Source organism: Sitophilus oryzae, unplaced genomic scaffold (genome assembly GCF_002938485.1).
Source record: "Sitophilus oryzae breed Bouriz unplaced genomic scaffold, Soryzae_2.0 scaffold_213_pilon_pilon, whole genome shotgun sequence".
Lineage (NCBI taxonomy): Eukaryota > Metazoa > Arthropoda > Insecta > Coleoptera > Curculionidae > Sitophilus > Sitophilus oryzae.
In genome coordinates, this window is record NW_022146767.1 from 1,376,173 (window position 1) to 1,390,672 (window position 14,500).

The 14,500-nt window shown below is 30.5% G+C and overlaps 1 protein-coding gene across 2 annotated transcripts in view; it reads right to left on the bottom strand.

The window, feature by feature from the left end:
* Positions 1–14,500, bottom strand: part of LOC115884211 (histone-lysine N-methyltransferase PRDM16-like) — a 208,202-nt gene that overhangs the window by 118,133 nt on the left and 75,569 nt on the right. Inside the window, exon 1 of one of the 2 annotated variants that reach the window (XM_030902713.1) lies at positions 11,441–11,661. The exons of the other annotated variant lie outside the window; for it this stretch is intronic. The gene's annotated coding sequence lies outside the window, so the exon portion shown is untranslated. Of the gene's footprint in view, positions 1–11,440; positions 11,662–14,500 lie in introns of those variants that run through there. 2 annotated transcript variants of the gene reach the window in all.

Here is a 14,500-nt window from a genome sequence, read left to right on the forward strand (position 1 = left end):
ACGCGTCCCATCAATAAAAATTCAACAAATTTGCAAATAGCCAATAAAATGAGTGGACGGAGCGATTTGCGGTGACGCAGTCGTCAAATCGACGTATAAAATATATTGCCGTTTATTTAAATGTTTTTTGTCCGCATTCCTTTCATAGACAAAGATCCAGCAGATGTACAGTAAACAGGTCTGTTGTTTTACGCTAAAAAGCCGTTCAAAGCTGTTCAAAAGCGGTTTAAAGCGGTTCAAACCTGTTTATTCTTGTTTATTAGCCTATTTTAACTGTTCTTACCTGATTTGCGCATGTGCAGAGCGCCTGATCCTCTGATCCTCCTGATCCTCCTGATGCAGAAACCCCGTTCTCCCTCTACTGTAAAGACTTAAATCAAGATAACCATATTTAAGCCACTTAGTAGTTATTCAAATCATTTTGAAAAATTTAAGTTCTTCTTAAGTCAGCTTTCAAAAAATGACTTTTTTCCATAGCAACTGTTAAAATTGCCTTACCTATATCTATCAAAAATAGTAGATAAAATAGTACTTTAACCGCAAGGGTAGATTAAATGATACTTTAACAGCGAAGATAGGTTAAAAACTTTATTTCTTCTCTCACGGTTTTTAATTGCTTCCATTTTTGAAAAATTTTGTATTCCTTTTCATAAATTATTCGGGATTTAAATGGAAGTAGTTTGGATATGGCATTTGTCGCCTCAGCCTGAATATCTGTTGGTAATTTACTTATTACGTTTTGAGCCATTTCTGGCTCCAATTCAATCAGCAATCGACACGAAAGAGAATTAAAAAATATTGACTCAAAACTTACAACTAAAGAGACAGCTTTATTTATTTGTCAAATTACATAGAAACCAACGCCAACCCAGCACAATATTTTTTCTACTCGTAATAAATTCCTTGAAATAATAATTTCTGAATATTTTTAAAACGTAACTCGCTATGGAAAAAAATATTGTTTTATACAGTACGATAAAATTGCACTATCGTCTCCCGAAATTAATTCACTCGCGATTTCATCGCTTGAATTAATCTTTTCTGTCAACGATAAAATACCATTTTATCGTCTTGTATAAAAAATTACTATTTATTTGCTGCGTTTAATCTGCTTTTCTTTTTTTTTATTCAGACAAAAAATGTTCAGGAATAAAATTAATATCACAAAAGTCTTCTCCAAATCGCCTCCACGTTTAACCAAAAACCGTCTTCCCCAAATTGGACGCATTATTATTTTTCAAAAACGCCAATATCCCCACTTCTTCGCCCTCGAGTCGACCGACTCTCTCGTGCTGGCCCTAGACTAATGGCTCGGTTAGGACGAGTGGCCCTTTTAGGCCCTCGGCAGACAAATGAACGTCGCTCGCCGATCCAGATGGCTCGATCAAAAGATTTTTTAAGCGGATCCAGAGAGCATGAGGGCACGGCAACCGAGCTGCATGGTCGGCTGGCGAGCCGATGAACAAGTGGTTTTAATTACGATGTTTTCCGAGGCTGGGGTGAGAGGAAAAAAGCGTTCTTCTTCGTTAAAATTAAGACGGATGGGTAAACGAGAATAAGGGGGATGTTTAGTGACGTTATTTTTAATACTAATGATGATATCTCGATGTTTTATTGTGGGAAACGGAGGTGATTTTGGTGGAAATAATGAGTTTTATTAAATTATTCCTTATGAGAGAAAGGTGAACACATTTTTTAAAATAATTTAAAACTTGAAGTAAACAATGTTGTAAGTTCCAAAATTATTATTTCGAGATAAACAACATTTTTTGTGTGTTAAGAGTCCATTTCAATAGTCCGAAAACGTAACAAAATAAGCGTTCAGCATTTAACAGTTTATGCAAAATTGGCTAGGTATTTTTACACAAACGAAAAAGGAAATTAACGATAAAAGATTATACTATATCCGTTTTGTAGCAGACAACTTCTTTATTTTTAAGAATTTGATGGTCAAACATCAACAAAATATTCCTATATGTTTGGACTAAATTTTCTCGAAAATAAAGACATAATTTAAAATTCCGTTACAATGTGAAAATAAATTTTGAGTTTTGTGATTATAGTGATATATAATTTATATGGTTTTGTAACAAATCGCTCGCTGTTTTATGGCAAATGCTGAAGCTCTGCAAACCTTAATCAAGCCTTAATCAAAGCTCGTGTGTTTGGAATTTTGGGTGTTGCATAACACGACAGAATCGGGCTAAACCGTAGGCAAATTTTTGAAATATAATATATATTGTACAGGGTGAGTCAACGATAGAGTAAAGTCCATTATCTCATTTGTTTCAAGGTTTACAAAAAAATGTTTAATATAAAAGTTATAGGGATGGTTAAAATACACATTTTAAAATTATTGTAGAGTATACAAGGTGCTTCAAAAAAGTGTGGCTGCTATAACATATGTCTTTTTAAATGCAACACCCTATTTTTTATTTTATTTTTAGATTCTGCGTAAAATTCCATAACTTTTTTATATATAATGTTATATACCTAAAATTAATAGTTTTTGTAATATTTCAATTTATTTAAAGAAATGTTAAATTGCAGTGTGGTAAAAAATTGTCAGTGGTGCCATTGTTTCTGAAGTTGGAGTACCAAAATTTGGTAGGAGAATTTTATAGAGATGAAAAAAAAAGATATATGTAAAGATATTTTAGTTAAATGATACAGGGTGTTCAAAATATATTTATGAATTTCAACTATTTAAAATTAAAAAATCTCAAATTTTTTAAATAGGACACCCTATATATTATCATTTTTTCTGGTAGATTTGACAACACTCTTCAACTTTTATTAAGTATGTCATATTTCTGTTTTTAATAGTTTGCGATTTATTCCAATTTTTTCTATTTTTACCCATATTTTCAATACAATTACCCTATAAAATCATAGTTGCCATGACAAAACAAAACTATTTATTACTTACCTTTAACAAGTAGCTTTATAATTAGTTACAATTGCTGGTATTAGTTAAAATTAATTAACTTTATTCAAATAAACTAAATCGCAGTAGTGAATTTCTTGGTGTATTTCTATATTATGAAAGATGACACTTGGGATTTTTCGTCGGGGCGAATAGCCACAGATTAGGGTAATACTAGATTACCTAATTGCTGAAGACTACTGATATATGAATTTTCTTCGACATACAGTAAAGTTTTTTCTCGTAGTAATTCTGATTTATGATTCATTTGGTAAAGCCAATATTACTACTGCCGCGAAACCGTCCCATTACACACTGAAGATGTTTTCTAGGTAATATACATACATCTATCCTAATAGTAGTTAGCAAAGTACTATATAATATATAGTACTGAATTAAAAAATGTGGTTTTCTAAGCTTGTCCGTGTATATCAATCACATTGACTTTCATTTCAAGAAAATCTGTAACTATTATCTCTACCATTTATACTTATTACAACAAATTAAACTAAAATTCAAATTTTGTTCTTAACTTGCTTAACAGACATGAAATTGTGATAATTATTACTTTTTGTCATGGCAACTATGATGTTATAGCGCAATTGTATTAAAAATATGGGTAAAAATAGAAAAAAATGGAATAATTCGCAAACTAATAAAAATAGGTATATGACATTCTTAATAAAAGTTGAAGAGTTTGGTAAAATCTATCAGAAAAGATGATAATATAAAGGGTGTACCATTTAAAAAAAATTTAATTCCTTAATTTTAAGTAGTATAAATTCCTAAATATATTTTGAACACCCTGTAAGATCTAACAAAAATATCTTTACATAGGTCTTTTTCTATATCTCTATAAAATACTCCTACCAAATTTTAGTTGTCCAACTTCAGAATCAATGCCATCATTGACAATTTTTTAACCCACTGCAATCTAACATTTGTTTAAACAAATTTAAATATAACAAAATCTATTAATTTTAAGTATATAACATTATACATAAAAAAGTTATGGAATTTTACGCAGAATCTAAAAATAAAATAAAAAATAGGGTGTTACGTTTAAAAAAACATATGTTATATTCGCCACACATTTTTGAATCACCCTGTATACTGTATAATAATTTTAAAATGTGTATCTTAACCATCTCTATAACTTTTATATTTAATATTTTTTTGTAAACCTCGAAACAAATGAGATAATGGACTTTACTCTATCGTTGACTCACCCTGTACAGTATAACCAATGTATGATGGCATGTTCCATCCTCATCTGAAGACATGGAGAACTTCCTACCAACTCCTAGCAGGGTAACCACAGGACGATTGATTTATTATTTTCTTTATTTTTGTCACAAAAGATTTGCTATAAAGAACAGTAGTTGAGAGTTGAGACCTTTAGTGTTACAATAGCAAAATAAGACACTAATTCACCACAATACACCAAAACACTTTACTTTTGCACTGGACGCTCGTTTCGCTAACCATGTTAGCATCATCGGCAGAGTTTTAATCATCTATTTATGATGCTAACATGGTTAGCGAAATGTGCGTTCAGTCGAAATGTACTGGAGTGAATTAGTGTTTTGTTTTCCCTTAAAAAATATTTTAATGAATGCCACTTCAACACTATCACTATTTTTGTAAAAAAATTCGGATTTTTTTTTAATTTTTAAAGTTTCTCACTTTATTGGACATAAAATTGCAAAACTTTGCCTTTTTATCCTTTTTCGTATGTCTTATAGCTTCCGAGATCCGTGTGGTTATCCTCAAATTTGGGACACTCGATTGGGAATATTAATTAACTTGATTGATTCAAGTATGACGATTGGGAATATTAGATTTCTTAAAAAATATTAGTCTTGACAAAAATCAATGTCACAGAAATTCATAATACGAGTATGAAGTGATATTTGAGATACAATAGTAACAGACTAAAAAAATCTGTGTATAATTTGATCCTAATAAATAATAAATAATCATAAAATACTTTTGAAACATTTATGTTAAGAACAATGATTTTGTACTCGTAAACATCTTCTGTAAAAGATCACCAATAAGTAATAAAAATATGTTACAACGACTAAACAACGTTACCCTCTGGTGACTTCGACAGTCGTAAATATTAAGATATTGTGTCTGCCTTGTCCAATAACTCTTAATACGTGTTTATGTTAGGTTGGCGTTTATAGGATTCAAACTAAGCTGGTTAGAAATGCAACGGGAAATTGAAAATATGATACTACACTGACGGACCAGTATTGGATTACATTTTCTATTAAAATAGTGACAAAAAGATACATCGTCAATGAAGGAGCATAGATTAAACTCATTTCACGTATCTAACGTATAAACGAAGAAAAACCACATCATGGTAGGCATAGAAATAGCATTTCATACAGCTAAAGTTCATGACAGAAACTGTAACAGCGGAAATAATTTCTTAAATAACCTGCTTTTTTTTGGATAACTGTTTTGTTATAATGCAGTTTTAAATTTGCAAAATAAATGAACATACCTAGAATAATTTTGAATGGTCTATCAACAGAGCTTGCAAGAATTTCATAAATAAGTCACATATTAAAACTTCATAATCTTGGTAATAATAACAAAAAATATATATTTCATACACGGTGTTCTAAAAAACATTTTGTTGTATAATTTAAGGTATCTTGCAGCTCTTCATTTTATTTTATATAGAGCAAATGATTAAAACAGATATTTTATATAGATTAAAGTTGCAACAATTAGTTTAAACTGTGTTCAGCAACGTTGTTGTTTACTATTTGACAATAATCATAATATCAGTCATTATTTTGTATAATATTGTGTTGTTGTTGAATCTTCGTGAGTAATTCTCGTTTTTTGTCTGTTTCATAGTCTTTATTTAAAAACTGTACTGTGTGTAAACTTTAAGCACAAACAGTTCTTTTAAGAACTAAATTATCGAGTTTTTGTATTGCATTTCTTGAAATTGTGTACCTATTGAAAATATGCCGAAGCATTTGAAAATATGTCGAATCAAAGAGCTTGTAGCTTCACTGATTATATTTTGAACGAGAACGTGACAATAAAGATGCTTTATTACCCTTGATTGCAGTCAGAGAAGTAAGTTTAATTGGTAAGCACGTTACATTATACCATTTTCAAAGTTATTTTCTACGTTAGTTTTTAATAAATTCTGTGATTTTCAGTTTGTGCATTAACGGCACCCTCCCACTTGTTATTACCACTTGTGATGTTGTAAGTTGTACGTCAATAAATAAATAACTTATAATAACGCTTAGTAATAATTATTATAACGCTAATAATAATTATTATAATGCTAATAATAATAACCCATAATAACGCTTAGAATAATCTTCATAGTGGACTAGTTTTTACCAATATGTAATAAGTAAAATAAGCTATAAAACAAATAAATCAATTAATTACTACAATAATAATTATTAAATAATAATTATAAAATAAAACTTCAAAATATTTTAAAAATGATATAATAAATATATTGTTTCCCAATTTTACATTAAGATTCATCCCATAAATCTATCACAATCTGACAGCGCTGTCGCGACCGCTAGTCACTCAAAGTTGATCGCGTGCATAGGAAATTGTCTTGCGATTACCGTAGACATTATTTAAGATTTTAAAGAAATTGAAACCGTCTACGCCTCTGGCCCAAGTCTACCCGTTCCTCGCTCGCTGGCTCGCTGACAGAAAAAAACGGTGCTGGCAAAAATCGAGAAACAAAAGACGACGCGATAAAATGGCGATCGTCAAGACAAGAGACGAGATCGTTGCTGGCCGGCCGGAATCCGTTCCAAGTCACGTTCCTGATCAATATACACATATAGAACTGATGGTTTTGGCTTCGGTTTCAGCGTTTTACGGCTGTTTTGATAGCGATTCGTTTTCGTTTTGCGTTAGCCATGCACTCGGCACTCGCTCGCATGCTAGTCGTCGTTTTGGACATGCTGGATGGACGAGGTTCGTATTACACGCCTTCAGGGTATTCGCTGAAATGTCGTTCTTCAGAATGTATGAAGAAGGTTTTGCGAAGAAAAAGAAAAAGAAAAAGGAAAAGGAAAAGAAAAAGAAAAGAAAAAAAAAGAAAAAGAAAAAGAAAAAGAAAAAGAAAAAGAAAAAGAAAAAGAAAAAGAAAAAGAAAAAGAAAAAGAAAAAAAAAAAGAAAAAGAAAAAGAAAAAGAAAAAGAAAAAGAAAAAGAAAAATACCTCAATACAATTATTTTGAGGAACTTTAGTTTTTAGCAGATACGTATCTATGTATTATAAACCGTTGACGTTGATGAGGTAAAACCTCCTCTATATGATTTTTTGTTTGTTTTAGTTTTTCTGATGTAATGCTTTATGTTATGTCGTAATTTAGATAAAAATAATTAAATAAATATATAGTCAAAAAAACGTATAGCCATACAAAAACTGACACATTATTAGACGTCGATCGCTCATCTACCCTTTAAATTTCTCAATCCGATATCACCCCTCTTGAAAGCAAATTTCCAGCAAATTGCCTAAAGATATTCTCGCGCCGAAATGATAGATCAGCACCCAGTCAATTTTTTATTAAACATATGTTGCTTTTGCCTTGCTTTGTATGTATACGTATATAGGCGCACCTTCTTAATGTTCTCCGCTCTAAGCTGGCCCGTTTGACTTATCTTTATTGATGGGGTGTTTGAAGCGAGAGACAGGGTTGATGGGCAGCGTTGCCAAGTCTCTTTAAATATCCTTATTTATCACGTTCCATGTGTACCAAGGTGCGTTCTTTCTCGATAGTTTGTTTTTTTGGGTCATCTCAAAACTTCGTTCTTATTGGAGATATTCACTTTTTTAAGAAGACAGTAACGATTTAAGTGAGTGATTTAAGAAGACAGTAAAACATTTTTTGAAACCTAGATGAAAATGTCTCGTTTACCAAAAATGTATGCCGACGATATGTGATTGATTGTCTTTCTTACTTTCTTAAAAAAAGAAAAATATAGACAAATATTTTTTTAGATTTTGAGTTTGGCGTGTAAAGAAGAGGACTTTTTCAATACGCGAGAGAAAAGAGCACAGTGAGATCAAAAAGAGGACTGGCCTCTGTAATAGAGGACAGTTGGCAACCCTCATATTAAACCATTCCATAGTGTGTCCAAATTTTTGCTAAAAAATTTTTGTTTATCCTTCTGTAAAAATTGACAAATGTAGAATTCCATTTTTCATTTGGAAAGAAACTAGAAGGTAGGAAGCTTTTAAAAAGTCAAATAAACTTGCTAAAAATGCTTAAAAATCATCAATCAAAATCTGCGCTCTAGAACACAATCTATTGAACTTATATGAAAACATCTATTCTTATTAAAAATAATTTCAAATAGTACCAGAAAAAAATATTTCTCACGTATTATCAGAAAATACGTTAAACGCCAAATAACTAATGTAACCCTGCAACTTGGAACGCTGCAATAAAGTAGCAAACTTGCCAATATCCCAATATGCTCCGCATCCACGGTGCCTGCACTAATGGATTTACGTAATTTGTCTTGTGCAGTGACAGTCGGGCTGCACCGTCATTTTATCTTGTCAATTTTTCAATCCCCCGTGCTCGTGTCAGTTTTATTTTTCGACTAAGTATATAGACTTTAGGTGACAATTTGGAACACCGTTCTTATTCATGATTTTAGTGATGTAATATGATTAGAATACCAATAAGCAAACGACAAGGTACTTATTATGTCCTAATATACAGTTGTGATGTTGGAAAATGGCATCAGAGTAGGCTTAGAATTCACATTTTTGTTAGAATTTTACTAATTATATATTAAAACTAGCGTGTACCAGCGACTTCGTTCGCGTCGAATTAATCATTTGTAATGGTGATGATAAAGCAAAGCAAGAATTTCCTTTAACATACAAAGTGGATAACATTTTCTCACATTTATGTCAGCATGAGAAAAAACAATATGGCGATATTATTATATAACTTGGTAATATTTGAGGGGTAGTTTCATTTAGTTGGAATTTGACTTTCGAAAAATCCGTTTGCCAAAAATAAGCTTTTTACGTGAAGCAGTTTAAGCAGAATCGTGGTTAAGAAATTACCCAACTTTTTGGAACACCCTGTATGATTTTTTAAAAATTTTAAAATATGTAAAAAAAAACAAATAAATTATGCTTGCCCAAGCGTTTTCCCGAAAGACTAACCGTTTTTTAAATAACAAATATTGTAATATTTGAGAGGCGTTTTCACCCTCTTGGAATTTCAGATTCGAGAAACCCCTCCTTATCGAACCTCTACATCCCACAGTCAATCCGTTTGCCAAAAATCAGCTTTAAACGTCAAGCAGTTTAAGCAGAATCGTGATTACTCAATGGTCATATTTTATGAAACACCCTGTATAAATTTATAAAAAATCTTAAAATATGTAAAACAACAAAATAAAATAAACGTGTTTAAGAGTTTTTCCGAAAAACTCACCGGTTTTTAAATAAAAAATATTTTAATATTTGAGGGAGAGTTTCACCCCCTTAGAATTCGAGTTTCGAAAGATCCCTTCTTATCGAACCCCTACACCCTAAAGTCAATCTGTTATCCAAAAATCAGCTTTTTACGTCAAGCGCTTTAAGCAGGATCGTGATTAATCAATGACCAGATTTTTCGAAACACCTTGTATACATTTTTAAAAAATCTTAAAATATGTAAAAAAACAAAATAAAATATACGTGTTTTTTCGGAAACTTGGCCGTTTTTTAAATAAAAAAATATTGTAATATTTGAGGGGTGGTTTCACCCTCTTGGAACTGGAAATTCGAAAAATCGCTTCTTATCGAACCTCTACACCCTAGAATCAACCTGTATGCCAAAATTGAGCTTCTTACGTTGAGTGGTTTGAGCAGGATCGCGTGATTAATCAGTATGTCAATCACTTAAAGATTTTATATATTAGTATAGATGATTCTAAATAACAGCATGTGTGATATAAAAATAACTTTTAAGAATGTCAATTATAAACTTGTGTAAAGCGCCTATAACAAATTACAGCAATTATTATGTAATACGGAAGATAATATTAACAAAATAATATAATAACAAATAACAAAATAATAATAAAAAAATATCAGAAACGAGAACTAATGAGACATCAGTCAAAGCCAACAATTGACTGATGTATTTATTCTAATTATTGATTAGTATTTTATTATGTCCGAATTATTTTTTAAAAGTAGAATAGTAGATAAAAGCGAAAATGTAAGAAAACATATACCAGGTGCATGTCAAAAGTGCTTCACCCCTATAACTCTTTTATTTTTAGAGATAAAAAAACGAGATTTGCTATGTTAGAATATGTCATAAATTAAGATTGATTGACGTATTCACTTGTTTTTAATAACTTCCTGTTTCACCGGAAATGACTACAACTTTTGATTTTTAAATAGCACCCTCAGTATTCTTTTACTTTACTCGATAGAAAATGACATTCTAAATAGAATGACATATCATATGTCAACTTTTGACATTCTCTCTTAATAAAAAATCGTATTTTAAATTTCAATCTATGTGTAAGTGCCATGGCTATGTTAAACACACTAATTTTTAATCAAGCAGCCTTGGAAAAATAGATTTGATCGTCTAATGTTTTTAGTGATTAGTCCTGACCGATTAAAAAATGCCCAAATCGTATTTTAAATCATATCTCAATTTTTTCAAATGGAACGAGGGTGGCTCATTAGCATACATATTTGGAAAAAACATTTTTTACGAATAATTTGATACTCTCCACTTGGTATTTCGAGTCAAATTACCGTTATAAACCTCATGTTATTTCAAATAAACCGTATGTCAAAAGTTGCAGTCATTTGTCAAAATTTATCAGTCATCTGAAAAAATAAAAAAGTTATAGGGGGTGAGCCACTTAGACGCACCCGGTATAATTAGTTAATTCTAAGCAAATTTCATAATTGATTTCTTTACTACACGTTAGGTATATTATACAGGGTAAGTCTTAAATAAGTGCAAGTATTTTTAAGGGTGGTCTATTCCGACCCCCCAAAAAATAAAAATTTCATATTTTTCGAAGAAGAAAATTAGATTTTTTTAAATTTTTAGTTAAAAAACATAGTATCTTGATATTTTGGCAACATAGCTAGTAGATTAAATTTACAAGAAAGAAAACCCAGAACAAATCCAGTGGCTCTCAAAATTTAAGCAAAAAGTCATCAATCGCACAACCAACAAGTCAAATAACTATGTTGTTTTAGACTTATTTGAAAAGCGGTAAAGAGAAAATATGTTTCTTTCATCGGGATCTAACAGCCCTGAAAATATTTGCACTTATTTAAGACTCGCCCTGTCTATCTAGAAATTGAGTCTGGGAGTTATAAACTGGGGAAATTTTAAATTAAGTTTTCGATGAAAGATATGGTGACTGTAGAAAAAAATAAACTTAACAAAAGATAATTATAAAAGATAAATTATAAACTTCTAACTTAAACAAAAAATTTATTATAATTTACCTTATGTTTAATTCCAATAAACACCGATATCACTTAAAACGACTACCACCAAATACACACCGAAACCGAACTAATCTTATGACATCCGTACATACACCTCGGAATTTGTTTATAGAAACAATCGCTAATATCGTCGAACGTCAACTGTCATCAAAAATACGAGGCATAGCCTCCCGTGATGGGAAGACAGACACCCGTACACATACACGCTCGTAAGTGCTGCTGTTCCTGTTGATAATTCACTTTCCCACAGTTCTTATCGCAGGAAAACTGAGATGCGCTTTTGTTTTACGATTTTGTTTTTTTCTTTGTGCTTTTGAGCTCTGAATTCGTTTGAGACTTGGTTATTGGTTCTGAACCGGAAGTATTTTGATAAGATTTTTGATGGTAATATTTTTTTTTAAATACTTGCTAGGTGACTACTATACCAGGTGTCCCAATATTGCTGTTCTAATCTCAGCTGTATACAGGCAGTGGCAGAGTTCCTCGTCTTTGTATTTCAGAGTATTTCAAAATTTTTAACGGTTTCGCAGATACTCGCTATATTATTTCATATGTCTCTTTCAACGGTAAATTACGATAGAAAAATTATATTGGATGGCTTTGATAAAAATTTACTGTGGAAAATGCCGTATGAAATATAAAACCGCTAATATCTGAGAAACCGTTAAAAATTTTAAAATACTCTTCATAAAAAAATGTTCATTTTTAAATCTTCATCTAATAAATAAATAAATAATATGCAGGGTGTTCCATTTAAAAACAAAAATAATTTTATATTTTAGAAAGTTTGGCGTAGAATCTTGAACACCCTGTATGCTTTAAGATTACGATATTTATAGCAAAGTAAGTATAGACTATCTGAAGTAAATACCTATTATAGTTTTGATTTCAGAACAGTTCTCGTTTCTTGTTTTTATTTATTATAATTAAGTTATTAATATATTAAGTTATTATAATTAAATTATTAATATATTAAGTTTATTTTTTTATTTTGTAGTGAAACACATTATCAAAGTTTACGGTTCATTGATAATGTGTTTCACTACGAAATAAAAAAATAAACAAATTTATATACGGACCATAACCCCAAGAACCAATTTTCAAAAAATATATATATCTTGTCCGAAGAACGGTATATTCCAAAAAGAAATATATTAAGTTTATACATTAAGTTATTTGTAATATTTTTTAAGGAAAGGTAAATACAAAAGTTGTAGGATTTTTAAATATCTATCAGCGAGTAATATATTTAAGTATACAAGGTTGTTCATAAAGTCGTGGCACATCAAAGTTTCATTTTTTTAAATAGAACCCCCTGTATATTATTGCATATTTCAATTCTTCCTTCAATTCTAAGCAAAAATCGAAATATACACAATGTACATCAAAGCAACCGTTTCCGAGTTATTGACTTTTGAAAATGTCACTTAAACAATTCAATTTAATTAATTTCGATGTGTTTGGTTTGATTTAATGATACCAATCTGCCGAAACTGTGATACTGTTGTAATGAGTTTTTAAATTCCTATTAGCTACTACAGGGTCGGCCATAAAGTTGTGTCTGATGATTTTTTTTAGAAAACTATATTCGTCACTCAAGAAATATTTTTTTTTAGTTTTATTCTTTGTTTATTGTATCGATTATAATTGTAATTACTAATACTAATATAGAATGTTAATTTACCTTTTCAAAAATCTTATTAAATAATATAGAATATTAAATTGTGATAAAAAATAATTAGGCAAATAGCTCAACACAAAATCAAGGCCCGCTTCAATATAAAGATCAAAAACCTAATATTTCTCTCATTCTTAGAAATAGATGTCCATAACTTTAGATCATTGGAAAGGGTAAAATGCCAGCATTTTTTTAAGTTCATAACCAACTACGATTTCCATTTAAAAAATTATATTTTTTATTATTTCTGACAAAAAGAGCAAGCATAGAAATAAGCTGGCTACGCCACTGGATTGTGCCTAAAAAAGTGCCTTAATAACGTTTTTACAGAATTTTATTGTTCCGCAAAATAAAAAAGTTATGGGCAATTTTCAAAATGGTAAAAAATTCAAAAAGACTCCATATCTCAGTTGGCAGTGAAAATATCAACAGGCGGCTTACGCCATTAAACGTTTCTCAGAAATCGAGCCCATGACATCTATGTCGGTTTTGCTTTATCTAGTAAGGAAATACATTTTCTCTTTTAAAACAGACCAATTTCGACCACCCTGTACATAAATTGAAGAATTGAAATGTTAAACGAAAATTTTGTAATTTCCAAACTTACTATACTCTCATTTTATACATCTACAAACTTGAAAACTAATGTCAAATATTATTAAGTATCGAAGTTTCGGCAAAATGGCATCGTTAAATGAAACTGAACATATCGAAATTAATTAAATCAAATTGTTTAAGTGATATTTTCAAAAGTCAATAATTCGGAAACGGTTGGTATGAGGTGTGTATTTCGATTTTTGCTTAGAATTGAAGGAAGAACCGAAATATGCAATAAAATACAGGGGGATCCCTTTAAAAAAATGAAACTTTGATGTGCCACGACTTTATGACCGACCGACTCTGATACTTAAATTTATTACCCGCTAATAGATATTTATAAACCCTATAACTTTTGTGTTTAACATTTTGAGGTACCTCCTATATTTTACCTAATAATCAACCGTTTCCATACATAAAAGCGACCCTGTATATTTTTTATTTATTTATTAATATATCAGAATATATCTAAAACCAAACCAAACCAACTATCGAAATATATTTAATATTTACTCATATCTTAGGATGACGTAAATTGATCTGAAAGGAATCTAAAAACGCAATAATATACAGGGTACTTCATTTAAAAAAAAATCATCCCGATTCACTCACACTTTTTTTGAGCCATCCTGTAAAATCTAAAATATGTTCCCGAAATACATACTTTAGATATGCACTGAAACAAAATTCCCATTTTTTCATCCTAGGCGTTACAGATGCCCGACACACTATTGCCGGACCCTGTATTAGAGTTATTATCAAAAACCTGACGCCCAAGATAC